Source organism: Balaenoptera physalus, assembly GCF_965194825.1.
Source record: "Balaenoptera physalus genome assembly, chromosome: 4".
NCBI classification, from domain to species: Eukaryota; Metazoa; Chordata; class Mammalia; order Artiodactyla; family Balaenopteridae; genus Balaenoptera; species Balaenoptera physalus.
Genome location: NC_138891.1, coordinates 109,715,168 through 109,730,503, shown reverse-complemented (window position 1 = coordinate 109,730,503; position 15,336 = coordinate 109,715,168).

Genomic DNA, 15,336 nt, shown 5'->3' with positions numbered 1-15,336 from the left:
TATGGACCAAACTTCATAAATACATTGATGACCAATGACTGTGCAGAAATTTCTGTTGGGTAATTTCTGTAAAATATTTTAGTAAAAATTAAAACAAACAATAAATTATGTCAATATCTCACCACTAAAATTAGAAAACTCAGAGCTGTGAGCAATGCACCTTATTCTCAGAGGGTTGCCCGGGAACTATATAGTTCTAAGGGTGAGGAGTGGGGAGAGAGAGAGAGATTTACTTTTAAGGAATTGGCCCACATGATTGTGGAGGCTGGCAAGTCTAAAATCTGCAGGTTAAGTCTGCAGACTGTACAGTCTGGAAAGAGATTTGTTGCAGTTCACGTCTGAAGGCAGTGGGCTTGCAGAATCCCCTCTTCCTCAAGGGAGGTCAGTCTTTTTCTTAATGTCTTCAACTTATTGGATGAAGTCCATCCATTTTAAGGAGGGTAATCTGCTTTACTCAAAGTCTACTGTGTTAAATATTAATCTTATTTTAAAAAATACCTTCATAGCAACACCCATGTTTGATCAAATCTCTGGGTACGGTAGCCCAGCCCAACGGACACATAAAATTAATTATCACACCAACCTATATAAGTTATGGAATTGTACAGTGAACAACACATTAAATTCTGTCATTAATATATCACCATACTGTACTTGCTTTATCACATATCTGTTAAAGGAGTCATTCTTCTATTTATCCATTAATATATTTTGGGAAGAATTTCAGTAAATGTCAACATACTTCCCCCTAAATTCTTAATCATGCATATCATTAGCTATATTTCAACATTTGTTTAAACTTGTATATTTGAGGCAAAGTTTACATAAAATGAAATGCAAAATATTGAGTGTATACTGAGTTGTTACAAATGTATACATCTGTGTGCACCAAAATTATGCAGAGATATAGAACATTTCCATTACATCTTAAATTCCCTCTTTCACTCTACCAGTTAATCTCCACTCCTACTACAAACTCCACAGAGTCAATATGGTAAGTTATCAACATCCTTAAATGTATATTTGCCCTTTGAGTCTATAATTCTAAAGCAAGGCAATTTTACTAAGTAAATTATTTTAAATGTTTCCAAAATAAACATGAACGGTAGTTCCTTATAGTATTTTCTGTGATAGCAGGTATTTTGAAACAAGCTAAATGTGTTATACACAATTGTTTAATTAAGTAACCTTTGTAACTATCATCATTAAAAACCATGTTTTATAAGAATGAATGGAGCACGGGAAGTATTTAATCATGTATGGTGGTAGAAATCAGGGTAATATATGGAATTGTTTTAGAAAAAGATGTATATGTACGAATAAAGATGGAGAAATACTATGAGAAAATATTCCTTTTGTTTACATATATTTTGTTTTATTAGACTACAGGTGACCCCTTCTCTTTTCTTTTTCTTTCTTTTTTTAAATAAATTTATTTATATTTATTTTTGGCTGTGTTGGGTCTTCGTTTCTGTGCGAGGGCTTTCTCTAGTTGCGGCGAGCGGGGACCACTCTTCATCGTGGTGCGCGGGCCTCTCACTATCGTGGCCTCTCTTGTTGCGGAGCACAGGCTCCAGACGCGCAGGCTCAGTAGTTGTGGCTCACGGGCCCAGTTGCTCCGTGGCATGTGGGGTCCTCCCAGACCAGGGCTCGAACCCATGTGCCCTGCTTTGGCAGGCAGATTCTCAACCACTGCGCCACCAGGGAAGCCCTCTTTTATTTTTCTTGGTATATAAGATTTCTCTCTTCTAGCTCAATCCCCACTAAGTTACCTCACTCCATGAACCACTTCCCCAGAGTCTTGGTCAAGATAAATTAGGTTAATCTTGTCAACGCATAGTGTAGCTCTGGGAATTGAAGTCTCCTAGGATGGAACAAATTAAGGTGGCTATTGAAAATTATGATTTTATTAAAATTTCTTTAAAAACAATAATCAATATACTTTATATTACCAATGAATTTGGTTCAACACGTTAGTCTTTTCAGTCCTTTGTTGTAAGCTAAAGCATGTTGCCCCAAAGAAAAAGTGGAAACCTCATAAGTTTGTTCTATACCAGAAAATTATCCTTTCTAAGACTGACAAAATTTATAGTCTGAAGACAGAATTGCTGTTTTTGATTCTACTGTGTAAGAAACCAAAAATAGTAGAATTATACAGAGAAGACTATGTGGCAATTTATTTCTTCAAGTTAGAAGTGCAGACAATTAACAGAAGTGATGGAAAACCTTAGGGAACAGAAGCATCAAGATTCCCAAGAAAAGAGAGGAGATGTTAATAACATAGTAACACTTTATAAGGTATTAACGTTGTTACTTGGGAAAAGAAAGTAGTTTAAGTAAAGCCAAGAAGGAAAAAAAATAAAAAGCAAAATAAGGCATTTTATGCTTTAAATAATATTTGTGGAAAAACAAGACTTAATAACAAAAACAACTATGAATGCAAATTTTCATTTGATGCATGATATATTAAGACATATATTGTGATTAACTCATTACAATTATATTTTGTAATATACTTTATCTTATAGAGACTTGGAAATATATAGCAGTGTCTAATTTTATTTCTCAGAATATCTTAAAGCAGAAATTTCCATGAACACCAATTTTGCCCACAATGTTGGACTGATTGCTTTGCTTTTCCTAGAACTTCTCTTCATATTTGGTTTAACTGAGGGAGCGCAAACTACTGAGTACATGTTCAGCATCAAGGGAGTTTAGGCGTCTATGAGAATTGAAAGCTATAACTCCCTAAAATTGATGCCCTATGATTTAATTCTAAGAACTGGAGTCTAGGATATTTGAACATAGAATTTAAACCATCGAATTGTGACTAAAAAAAAAAGCATCAATAGAAACAAAATTGAAAACCTTAAAATAACATTAAAGAAAGCTAAAACCACTACTACTAAAATTTCAATTAAATCTTTAAAAAATATTTTGTTACATATATATAATTCATATAGATGATACTCATTGAAATTCAGATATTTTAATATCTGTAAAATAAATTTATCCATTCTATTTTATCTTTCCATGAACCTTCAATATACGTTAGCCTTCTGTTCAATACTGAAGTGTTATTTATATTTTAGAAGTTAAATTGTTTTGTTTTGATTCACAATTAATATATTACTACTTTTACACATTTTGCATTTAGATGAATAATAATAAACCTAATATTTTATTCTCAGATTTTTAATAGTGACAACTAGTTTAAATAAATACTTTAATAATGTTATTTATAAATATTAATTAATTAATATATTGATTACTTTAATAATTTCATAATATTAAATTTAAATTAATAGTTTGATTAAATGATTTAATAGTGACACAAAGTTTAGTTAAATGATTAGCAATATAATTTTAAGATAATAATTGTTAACTGTTAAATATTAATGATAAATTTAATATTTTAATGAGCAAACTGAGTCTCAGTGTAGTGAGATTTTCTTTTTTTTTTTTTTTTAGCATCTTTACTGGAGTATAAGTGATTTATGGTGGGTTAGTTTCTGCTTTATAACAAAGTGAACCAGCTATACATATACATATATCCCCATATCTCCTCCCTCTTGCGTCTCCCTCCAACCCTCCCTATCCCACCCCTCTAAGTGGTCACAAAGCACTGCGCTGATCTCCCTGTGCTATGCGGCTGCTTCCCACTAGCTATCTATTTTACATTTGGTGGTATATATAAGTCCATGCCACTCTCTCACTTCGTCCCAGCTTACCCTTCCCCCTCCCCGTGTCCTCAAGTCCACTCTCTCCGTCTGCGTCTTTATTCCTGTCCTGCCCCTAGGTTCTTCATAAACATTTTGAAGTGGGATTTTCTTAATCTGTTCCTTTCCTTATATTTTCATAATAGTTAATAATATAGAAAAAAATTTTCTGCGTTCATCTGTATCATCGTTATAACAATCCTATAAGATAGGCATAGTGACAATTATCTCCATTTATGGGTGATAAACTAAACTCAGAAAATTTTAATAGCTCACTAAATCTTACATATATTGTTTATTGTGATGTTAGAATGACTTGCCAGGCCACTATTACTTCCAACAAGCCACATTTTCTTTGACATTGTCACCTCAGTGTCAGTTGAGAAATCACTCAGAACCATCACTTAATATGAAAGGAAAAGCAAATTTATATTCTCATTAAAAAATTCCCTTTGTCAGATGGAACGACAAAATATCAGTAACCTACTTTTAAAGTAGGTAAATAAAAAAAAAAACTATGTTTAAACTGAAAAAAGGAAAATATAAGAACTTAAAAAAATAATTAAAAAAATAAATAAAAATAAAAAAACAAAAGCAAAAAAACAAAAAATAAGTGGACACTTTATAGCACCAGACACAGATGGGCACTGGACATTCTGTCTTGTCAGGACTTACATTTTACAGTTACAGAATGAATAACTGGAGATTCAAGAAATTGTTAAGAAAAAAAAAAGGAGAGGTTAGAGAAATATTCCTATGCATCATATATTGTACTACATGCAGAATTATTTTTAATTTTAATTGAATTTGGAAAATAGACTCTGCTCAAAGTGACACCCCTTTTTATGTTATCATTTCAAAGGTCCCTAAAACATTTCTAAGGTGCAATTTAATGCATCAGTATGTTGTTATGTAGATTTAATGTCCTTTGATTTTATCCCTATATTGTTACAAGAATATATAATAAGATGAATTTTATTTTAAACAGGAAACCAGATGTAGATCTAGATTCACAGATGCTATGCCTCACTGGATAAAATAATTTCTTCAAGAGAGCACGTAACATTTCAACTACCTACTACTCTAAAAATGTAACAAACAAGCTTCAAATTATTAATCACAACAACAACTAAGACTCGTATTAGACTAACTGTACTGTGAATGAAACAATTAAAACAAGAAAAAAGTAATTATGCCATACAAAATTCTCAAATAATAGTGATCCTGAATTTTTAAAATAGATATTGTTGAAAGATGTATTTCATTTATTGTAATACCTAATGATAATAGAATGACTTTAAAACTTTAAACATTTTGTCTAACATGATTTCTTACTTTTTTCCAGTTTTATTGACATAGTGCATTGCATAAGTTTAAAGTGTACAACATAATGATTTGATGTATGTATATATTGTCAAACGATTACCACAATACGTTTCCTTAACATCCATCACCTCACATAGTTACATTTTTTTCCCCTTGTGGTGCAAACTTTCAATATCTACTCTCTTAGTAACTTTCAAATATACAGTACAGTATCGTTAATTATTATCATCATACTTTTGATTTTCTCATTTAAAACTTGGCATGAAATTGTCAAAGTAATAGCTATCTCTTTCATAAAACTATTTTCTAAGAAAAGGATTAATATAAAGTATTTTAGTAGACATGAGAATTTGTCAGTTAACAATCAATCTTGAAGAGTATGAAAATATAATTTTCTATAAATTATTAATAATTTCTTACTCTTTATAAGATGTTAAAATATCTCTTTCAACAAGTATTTTGTTAGAGTGTCTTAATATTTCTATTTTCCAAGAAAACTACAAATGTATAATCTCTCAAAATAGATGTAATTCAAATCATCCCATTCTAACTTTTTCAGTTTGTAAATTTTTATTGCTTATTCACATAAAAGATATAATTTACAACAATAGAGGCATTTATTGGCGACCTAAGCCTATTTTATACTGATGAAAAGAAGGGTGTAGATCTGTGCTATCCAATACAGTATACTCTAGCACATGTGGATATTTAAATATAAATTAATTAAATTAAATTAAAAATTAAAAATTAAGTACCTCTGTTGTTCTAGCTTTATTTCAAGTACTCAATATCATATTTGGCTAGTGGCTACCTTATTGGATAGCACAGGTATAGAATATTTCTATCATCACAGAAAGTTCATTGAACCATGCTGACCAGGATGGTTTTATTGTACTGTACATATGCAATACAGTAATAAATATTATAAAAAATAATTTACCTAAAATATTGGAAATATGATGTAGGGACACTACCTACATTATCCATTGTAATAAAGTGGAGACACACAAATCTGATCTTCATCTTCCATTTATCTCAAAAAATTTCAACATATTTGTTAAGGTAAAATTGATACATTAAGAACTGCACAGGGAATTCCCTGGTGGTCCAGTGGTTAAGACTCCGCACGTTTACTACCAAGGGCACAGTTTCAATCCCTAGTCAGGGATCTACGATCCCACAAGTCATGTGGAGTGACCAAAAAATAAATAAATAAATAAATAAGAACTGCACATATTTAATGTGTACAATAAGATGAGCTTGGACATATGCAAACACCCATGATACCATCACCACAATCAAGATAATAGACATATCCAACACCTTCCACAGTTTCCTGTGTCCCTTTATTTTGTTTGCTTTTATGTGATATGATCACTTAGCATGAGCTCTACCCTCTTAAAATTTTTTAATTGGACAATATTGTCTTGCTAACTATAGAGACTATGTTGTACAGAAAATCTTTAGCATAACTGAAACTTTATATTATATTTTCATCTTCTATGAGTTTGACTATTTTAGATATTTTATATAAGTAGAATTATGCAGTATTTGTGCTTATGTGACTGGCTTATCTCACTTAATATAATGTCCTTCAGGGTCATTCATGTTGTCACAAACTGCAGAATTTCCTTCTTTTTTGAGGCTGAAAAAAATATGTTATCTTCATCCATTTATTTATTGATGGGCTTTTGGGTTGTTTCCATATCTTGGCTCTTATGAATAAACCTGAAATGAACCTGGGAGTGCAGATATCTCTTCAAGATCCTGACTTCAATTCTTTTGAATATATATCCGTAAGTGCAATTGTGATCTTGTTTGGTCAAAATCACTCCTTCATGGGAAGAGAAGTTAAAGGGCAAACCTAACAGGGTTCAAATATCTGACCAATAATGATCATACTTCCCTTATACAACATTATGTATTCATTCTAATAATATACACAAATGCCTGGTTGTGCTTTCTTTTGGTAAGTTTTGTTAATAATTATGTCTAAAAATGTCATACAAGATAAGTATTGCATTAAGAAACTCATCTCCATACTGGAAAATATTCCTGCTGAGGCCTTCTGTTTTGCTTGAATACACACTTTCTGCTTTCTTTATTAAGAATCTAAGACTTCTCTGTATCTTTTTATATTATTATTATTTATTATTATTATATGTAATAGAGAAGATGAATTTGCATGACCTATTTTTTGTTTGTTTTAATTTCATCAGAGGTATATGTAGCATCCTATAAAATGAGGATATTAGTTAATAGAAAGCTATAGATATGTAGCTTTAAAACTCGTTTCTATAGATTTTTGATGCCAAAGGTACTGAATATTCTCCACTAAGTCAAAAAGACTTATCGCCTCTTTTATTTTAAATCAGTGATGTTAAAAAAGACATGAAGTAAGAACTATTATATTCACTTTAATTCATTTTAATAAGTTTGATTCTAATCACATCAGATATTTTCTGTTTTAGCAAAAATAATAAAATGTTTGACTTTATTTTTACATTCTATTTATTTTAACATTAAAAAGTGCATCAATAAGAATTAATCATGGAGAAGGTTATTTTTTGGAGCAGCAATGTTTTTAGGGAAATGGTGAATCAAAAAGTAGTTTTAAGAAACACTTTTCTGCATCTAAATAAATATAACACCCCCTGTATCCTCAAGTCCATTCTCTATGTCTGTGTCTTTATTCTTGTCCTGCCCCTAGGTTCATCATGACCTTTTTTTTTTTCTTAGATTCCATACATATGTGTTAGTAAACAGTAATTTTTTTAGATTCCATATATATGTGTTAGCAAACAGTATTTTTCTCTTTCTGACTTACTTCACTCTGTATGACAGACTCTAGGTCTATCCACCTTACTACAAATAACTCAATTTCGTTTCTTTTTATGGCTGAGTAACATTCCATTGTACATATGTGCCACATCTTCTTTATCCATTCATCTGTTGATGGACACTTGGGTTGCTTCCATGTCCTGGCTATTGTAAATAGAGCTGCAATGAACACTGTGGTACATGACTCTTTTTGAATTATGGTTTTCTCAGGGTATATGCCCAGTAGTGGGATTGCTGGGTCATATGGTAGTTCTATTTTTAGTTTTTTAGTTGGGAAGAAGCAAAAGAGTGGCACTGACATATATACACTACCAAATGTAAAATAGATAGCTAGTGGGAAGCAGCCGCATAGCACAGGGTGAACAGCTTGGTGCTTTGTGACCACCTAGAGGGGTGGGATAGGGAGGGTGGGAGGGAGATGCAAGAGGGAGGGGATATGGGGATATATGTGTACTTATAGCTGATTTGCTTTGTTATACAGCAGAAACTAACACAACAATGTAAAGCAATTATACTCTAATAAAGATGTTAAAAAAAGAATTAAAAATAAATAAATAAATAAATAAATATAACCTTGTTTCATTTTTAATTTATTAATGGGTTTACAAAAGAGAGATATGAGAAAATAATATCTCCCTCTCATAATAAAAGAATAAGCAAATTATTACATAACACAGGGGATCATGACCTAATGTTCAACAATTTTTCATTATTCACTGATCAAGCAACTATGAATATTTTGTTTGTGCACAAGGGAAGATGATGGCCACTTGTCAAAGCCACTGTGGCAAGCACATTATCACCCAATGTTTACAGAGGTGAATTGCCATAAGGTATATTTTCAAGGTTGAAAGGAGCCTCCATGGGGCCACAAGCATAAATCTACCCCAGAAGAAGTCGTGTAATCCTTCATCAGCCAACCTGATGAAAAAACAACCAATTATTTAGTCCTTAATTTTTTTCCTATTCTTTAGTTTTTCATGGTTTTTTAAAAAGATGGAATTATAACTTCATTTCAGAAATTTTTTCTATCCCCTTTTCAACACCTCATCCTGCACAGGAACTATTCTGATGAGTTCTACACAGTGCCTAAGAGGGTCACCAGGGGAACTAAGTCCTATATGCCCACTCAGGACCAGCCCAATAGCATATGCTTCAACGTCTTTTGTTCTCCATTTCACTCTCTCTAGTTCTTCACTCTGCTGCTTGAAGCCAACTCCCAATAAACTATTTGCACTCAAATCCCTGTCTTAGGCTCTGCTTTAGGAATAACCCAAGTAAGAAAAGAAAACATAAGGAAAACTGGTTTTGTCATGGTTTTCCAGTATTTTTAAGAAATATAAATGGAAATATATAGACCATTCAATAGCTTCTGAAACTAGGCATGAATGAAATCCTTCATGGGGAGAGAGACACTGAACAGGGAAAATAGCCAAGAGCCTGGCTTTGATGAAATGAAATGTATCAAGGTAGATGGAGGAGGATGAGCTGGCGACAGAAGCAGAGAGAGGCTAAGGAAATTAATAGCGTGACTCCAAATGAGGAGAAAAGTTTAGTGAAGCAAAGCATAGTACATTTTCATGTTCCCAGTGGTTAAATAAAATAATGACTAAAAATATCTTTATTGTGTTTAAGAGACATGAGTCATTTTTACTAGAATTATGGGTAGAAGCCACCTGGTTTAGTGCCAACAATAGAGACCTTCCTTGTAAACAACTGATCCATGCATGAGTAGAGAAATTGTTAACTCAAGAACAATCCCATTCAATGAAAAATTCAGAGAATCTATTCATTTATTAGGTTTAGGACAACCTATTTGTTCATATTTGCATATGAACAGATCTCAGATCTTAACAGCAAACAATGTTTTGGTTATTCAACAATATATGAATGTTTTAACTTGAAAAGACACAACTTTATTTTGCTGAAGTATTACCACAAAAATTAATCATGCACTTATGCACTTAAACAAATATGAAAAGTAGAACATCTTTTGGTATGCTGAATTTTGTCCCAGGCCACATGACATGCAGTAAACTCAAATAAGCATGTATTGTCATCTTGTGTCTAAAATCGATATATATTGGTAATGTTAAAACCCCTTTTATTCAGATAAAAATAACATTGTGATAAAATAAATATTACTGATAATAATAAAAACCCTTATGGCTTCCTGAGTAAGAAAATGTATAGTTCAATCATTAAGAAAGCAAACTCTGAAATTAGACTACCCAGATTTGAATCCTTTGTTCACCCCTTCCTGTCACTGTGATCTTAGGCAGGTTCTTTTATCTGCCTATGTCATAATATTTTAATCTGAAAACTGGGCATAATTATAAAAAGTGCTTCATAGGATTGGTGGGGGATTGAATGAGCTAATCCATGAAAGCATTTAAAACTTTGAGTGGTATGAAGTAAGCACTCAGTCAATATTAACTATTTCATATGCTCAACTCTACCATAAGTATTTTACGGCATTATCACTTTTAAACCACTCTTTGAGTTACTGAAGGTCACAGACTTTAAATAATTGGCTGATGAGCCCAGGACAAAAAAGGACCGTGCTTATTATAAAACAGCTTCTTTCCTTGAATACTATGAATTTTGTAGCCTAGAACCCAGTAAGTTTTTATCTCCTTCTCCTTTGGGCAAATTACTTGTTTTATTAATATACATTTGGGGATATTTGTGGCCAAGGTATTTGTGGCCACATAAAAACACCTCCAAAGTAATTTTTCATGTGGTGTTCAGCCTTCATTTTCTTTGAGAATGGATACTTGGGAAATTAGTAATATGTCTCCTCTATTTTGTTATGTTACAAATATTTAGGAAAGATTAAAATTTTAGGAAAGATTTAAAATTTTAGGCAGTATTACTTTTATAAGGAAAGAATAGACACATTGCTAAAGAATATCAGAGAATGGAGGATAGATTTCCATTTCCAGTGCAATAGAATATTGAAGGTAGAAAAAGATAGAAATGATCTTATCTCTACATACTTATCTGCCGTACTTATTAGGTCTGCCTTTTTTTTGCCTGTATTCATACCTCCTTCCATTTCCACACCATATCCGCTGTTCTCTACATGGCCTAAGCTTTTCCTTCAACATCAGTAATCAGAGAGACGACTGATTTAGGACAGATCCCATGATGGCTATACTGTTCCATTTCAGTTCCATTTCAGTTCCACAATCCTCTAGCACAGGGGTCGCCAACCCCCGGGGCCAGATTGACCTGTTAGGAACGGGGCACAGCAGGAGGTGAGCGGCGGGCTAGCTAGCGAAGCTTCATTTGCTGCTCCCCATCGCTCGCATTACCGCCTGAACCAACCCTCCCCCTCCCCCACCCTGTCCATGGCAAAATTGTCTTTCACGAAACCGGTCCCTGGTGCCAGAATGTTTGGGAACCGCTGCTGTAGCACTCCTAGATTTACAGATGAGTCGCTGATGGTTAGATAGTTAAGTAAGTTACACATAGATAGGAGACCTGATAGTTAAAATTAAATACATCCTTCTCCCCCAAAACTTGTGGCTTTCTAAAATACTAGGTTATATTATTTTCTACTGATTTAATGTTTTCTACATTATTTTTTGAAATGATAGTGGAACCGACACATGCTTGGGAATCATAACTCAAGCTGTAGGAATTGGCACTAATTCGCACTAATGACTAATATGGCTTAATTTGCTCTCTAACAGTAGGCAAAGTCTTAACCCAGAGGAATGGATATAGGATTGTTAGAATTTCCAGTACTTTGGCAAGCATATGGGGGAGAAATTATAGAGACTCAGAAACTATATAATCAGAAGTCTAACTTCGGTCTGGAGACAGTAAATGATTATTCAGGATGGATCATGGTCTCAACTCATGAAGAAGCTTTTACTGCAAAACAGTGGTAAAGATGTCCACAGGATTAGCTTTGAAACAGAGTTGAAAGTATAGATAAAATAAAAGGGTAAGACTTTTTCTTGTTTTGTGCTGTTTACACCTATTTTCAGAGTAATTGCTCTATGGAGTACTTCCTGTCTCTAGTGCAGTGCCTGAATAAGGGTCATATCTAACTAAAGTAAGAGATTAATAAATATCCACATGAAATAGGAAAATTCTGTTGTCCACTTTAATTATATATTTAAGATTTAATACATTTTTAGGGTTAAAGATATACAAAAATTTGTTAATTTTAATTGAAATTATTTCTAAGGAGTAGTTATTTGTTAAACTGAAATTTACATTAAAAAGCTGAGTCATCTAACTCCAAGATGCAGAGCAATTTATTGAATTTAGGAACCTCTACTTGTGCCTCTTTCAATGCCTGAAACCGTTCTCATTTTAATATTTCTCTCACTTTTTACCTTTTCTTAAATCACCCTTTTTTCTTTTCCTATAATAATGTTCTAAATTAAAATCTGAGAATCACGTGCTCCAAAACACCATATTAATAAAATACTTTGATCTTAGTTATACACTGCATATATTCTCTGATTGTCAAAGTAGATTTCATTGCTAGCTATGCTCATTTATAAAGCAGACTATTCAAATGTAGAAGTGGGAAAATTATATTCATAATCTTATGGTATCTTTTAGATAAGCTAACAGCAACTTTTAATTGGGAAAGTGACAGAATCTTAAACATATTTAAATGATTTGCAAAGATTCTCTTAGCTTAAAAGATGAGAGTCTGCAAAATATGAACATTTTTTCAATGAATAATAAATAGATATATGTTTGCAAATAAACAGGATCAACATGACTGAGTCTAAAATGTAGTTTCTTATGCAGAGAGGATTTCCCGGGAGAAACAAAGAATCTAATTAAGTCGTTACTGTATGTAAATGAGAAATTGTTATTTAAGTTACCACAAAAAGGAAGAAATCCAAAAGCAAAATAACATATTGTTTTATTTCAAACAAGTCAAATGATAAGTTGTCAAAAGAGTAGGTAAGCTTCAGGTGATCAGGAGCTGAAGGGAATCGATTTGTAAAATATATATGATGATGGATGGCTTTTGAGTGTTAGCAGAAAGCCATATCATCATTTCACAATTAAAAATTCATTAGAATTTGCGAGGCTAGGATAACATTTAGTGAATAGAAGAAGCAGCATGTGAGAAATTTGAATACGTACAAATGCTTAATAGAAATAATCAGTGCTCAAGCTAGTATACCTCAAAATAATAATTTATAAATATTCACACTCTAACAGTCTTACCACTAACTAAAAAACAAAAGTATGAATCTTGCTCCAATATTATTAGCATTAAACCATTTATTTTAATTATGCCGTAGTATTAGTTAAAGCTAAATTGTTTATCTAAAATAAAAGAGACTATTCAAGTTCAAATGCTATATTCATGTTAAATATTCAAGTTCAAATTCAAATTCTACCTCTTTCAGGGAAACTTTTTCAGTGTGCACAAAACACTATGATCTCTCTTCTAAACTCTCAGACCACTTTTCTATAAGTTACGGTATTTCTCATGTATAGGTAGGCAGTGTCCCATTCAAAGGCGAGGTAATCTTTAAGAAAAAAAAAGTGATTTTTGCAAATCTTAGGAAACTGAACAGTAGTCTTTTGTACATAACAGGAGCTACATTAGCTTATACAGTGAGGAAAAGAGAAACAAAAATATCCCTTTCATAGTTGAGTTTTCCCCTAGTGGTGGATTAAAAAAAAAAGTCTAGAGAAAGTATGATTAAAAGCATTTTAAATACATTCACTGGTAAATTCTCAAGAAAAACAAATTACTCATCCTATAAAACAAAACTCAGATTTAAAATAATAGCACACAAATGATAATGATTCACTAACTAGTAATTATCTGAACTCTGCTTGCTTTTGTGATGAAGTGTTTTGTTGTTATTAATAAGATCTAAACAGGCAAATTAAATATTTGAACAGTTTCTTCCAGACTTCATACAGATTCTGTATTTCATCTGTTAATTCACTCTTTCTATTTGAAGCATTAGGGACTTGAGAACCAAAACACCACCTGTAGTTCTATTTTATTCCTAATTCATTCCTCACTTGAGATTTTCAATACTGCATCAAAAAGAAGTTCTTAAGGTGAATGTCCTCATTGTCATTCCAGAAAAATAATATGGTATTATCTCTTAGTGATGTGGCTCACATCTATAACAGTGCTAAACCCAACTTATTCCTTGATTTTTTTCAAAGTTTTAACTGCTTAGCAAGGAGATAGAGTAGGAACCTCATATCTGATTGCATACTTTCTGCTTTGCTCAAGAAATGCAATTTAATTAACCCTGGGCATTCTTCATTTATGCTTTACATTACATCCAGCTATCTTGCTGAATATTTTCAAGTGTAATCATAATCTCTTAGATAATTATTAATGGGTATTTCCTTCAAAATAAAATAAGTTTATCTTTAAGTTGAGTACTTATAAAATGCCTAGGGATTTTAAAAATGCCCCTTACAACAAAAAAGAATTTTTTTCTATTCATAACATATTAAGGTTAATAAATTAAATATCTTAATTATTTATAAATATTACATCTTAAAACTAATAACAACTGTAAACTTCATGTTACATTTAGGTTTTCCAGTATTTTTTAAAATATCTAAATTAAGATTGTGTGGGAAACTGTCTTGAAGGAAAATACAAATCTGAGTGAATTTTTTGTAACATTAGATAGAGTATGACAAATATTTTTCACATTAATGTGCATTTAAACAGAGGCCAAGATAGAGCTTTAAGATAAGTGAATTAATTACTGTTAACCAGCAAACTTTCAGTTTACCAGTAGTTCAAGTGCCCAAATGTTACAATTCCCTTAAAAAAACATTAGTAGAAATTTTCTTCTTGAGTTCTCTGGCTTTCGATCGATTCAACGTGGGATATAGTGAGTTTTTTTTCCAAAAAAATTGGCACAGATATTAGAATTCATATTTACATGTCCTTGAAGTTACGTATTTATTATTTTAACCACTTATTGTGTGGGTAACAAATCTCACAGGGGTTAAAATTGTGAATCGTGTGAATATAAATACTTGGTCAAATTTTTGAATGTTAGAAGCATAACAAGCTTGAAGGTTTTAAAATAAATGTGAAAATATTAGAAGACAATACAGAGCATCAGAATATATTAAAAATCTTCCCAAGTATTATTTTCAGAATTGGCTATACTTCCTATTACAAAGATCTGGTTTCTTAACAGAAACCTAAATTTTATGGGGTTTTTTAACCAAAATCTCAAGAGATTGAAAATTTTTCTTTAGAAATATAAGAAAAAAAGGGAGCTTGTAAAAGAAAATAATATTTAAAAATTATCTTTCTATGGCAAGAATTTCTTAATCAAATTATTTTAGGAGCTCTTAATAATTTCATCAGTATATTAAACACACATTAGAAAAGGATTTCACTGATTTTAAAGGTAAGGCCAGCATATATTTTTCACTCCATATGGAAGAAAATATACCTAAGTGTTTA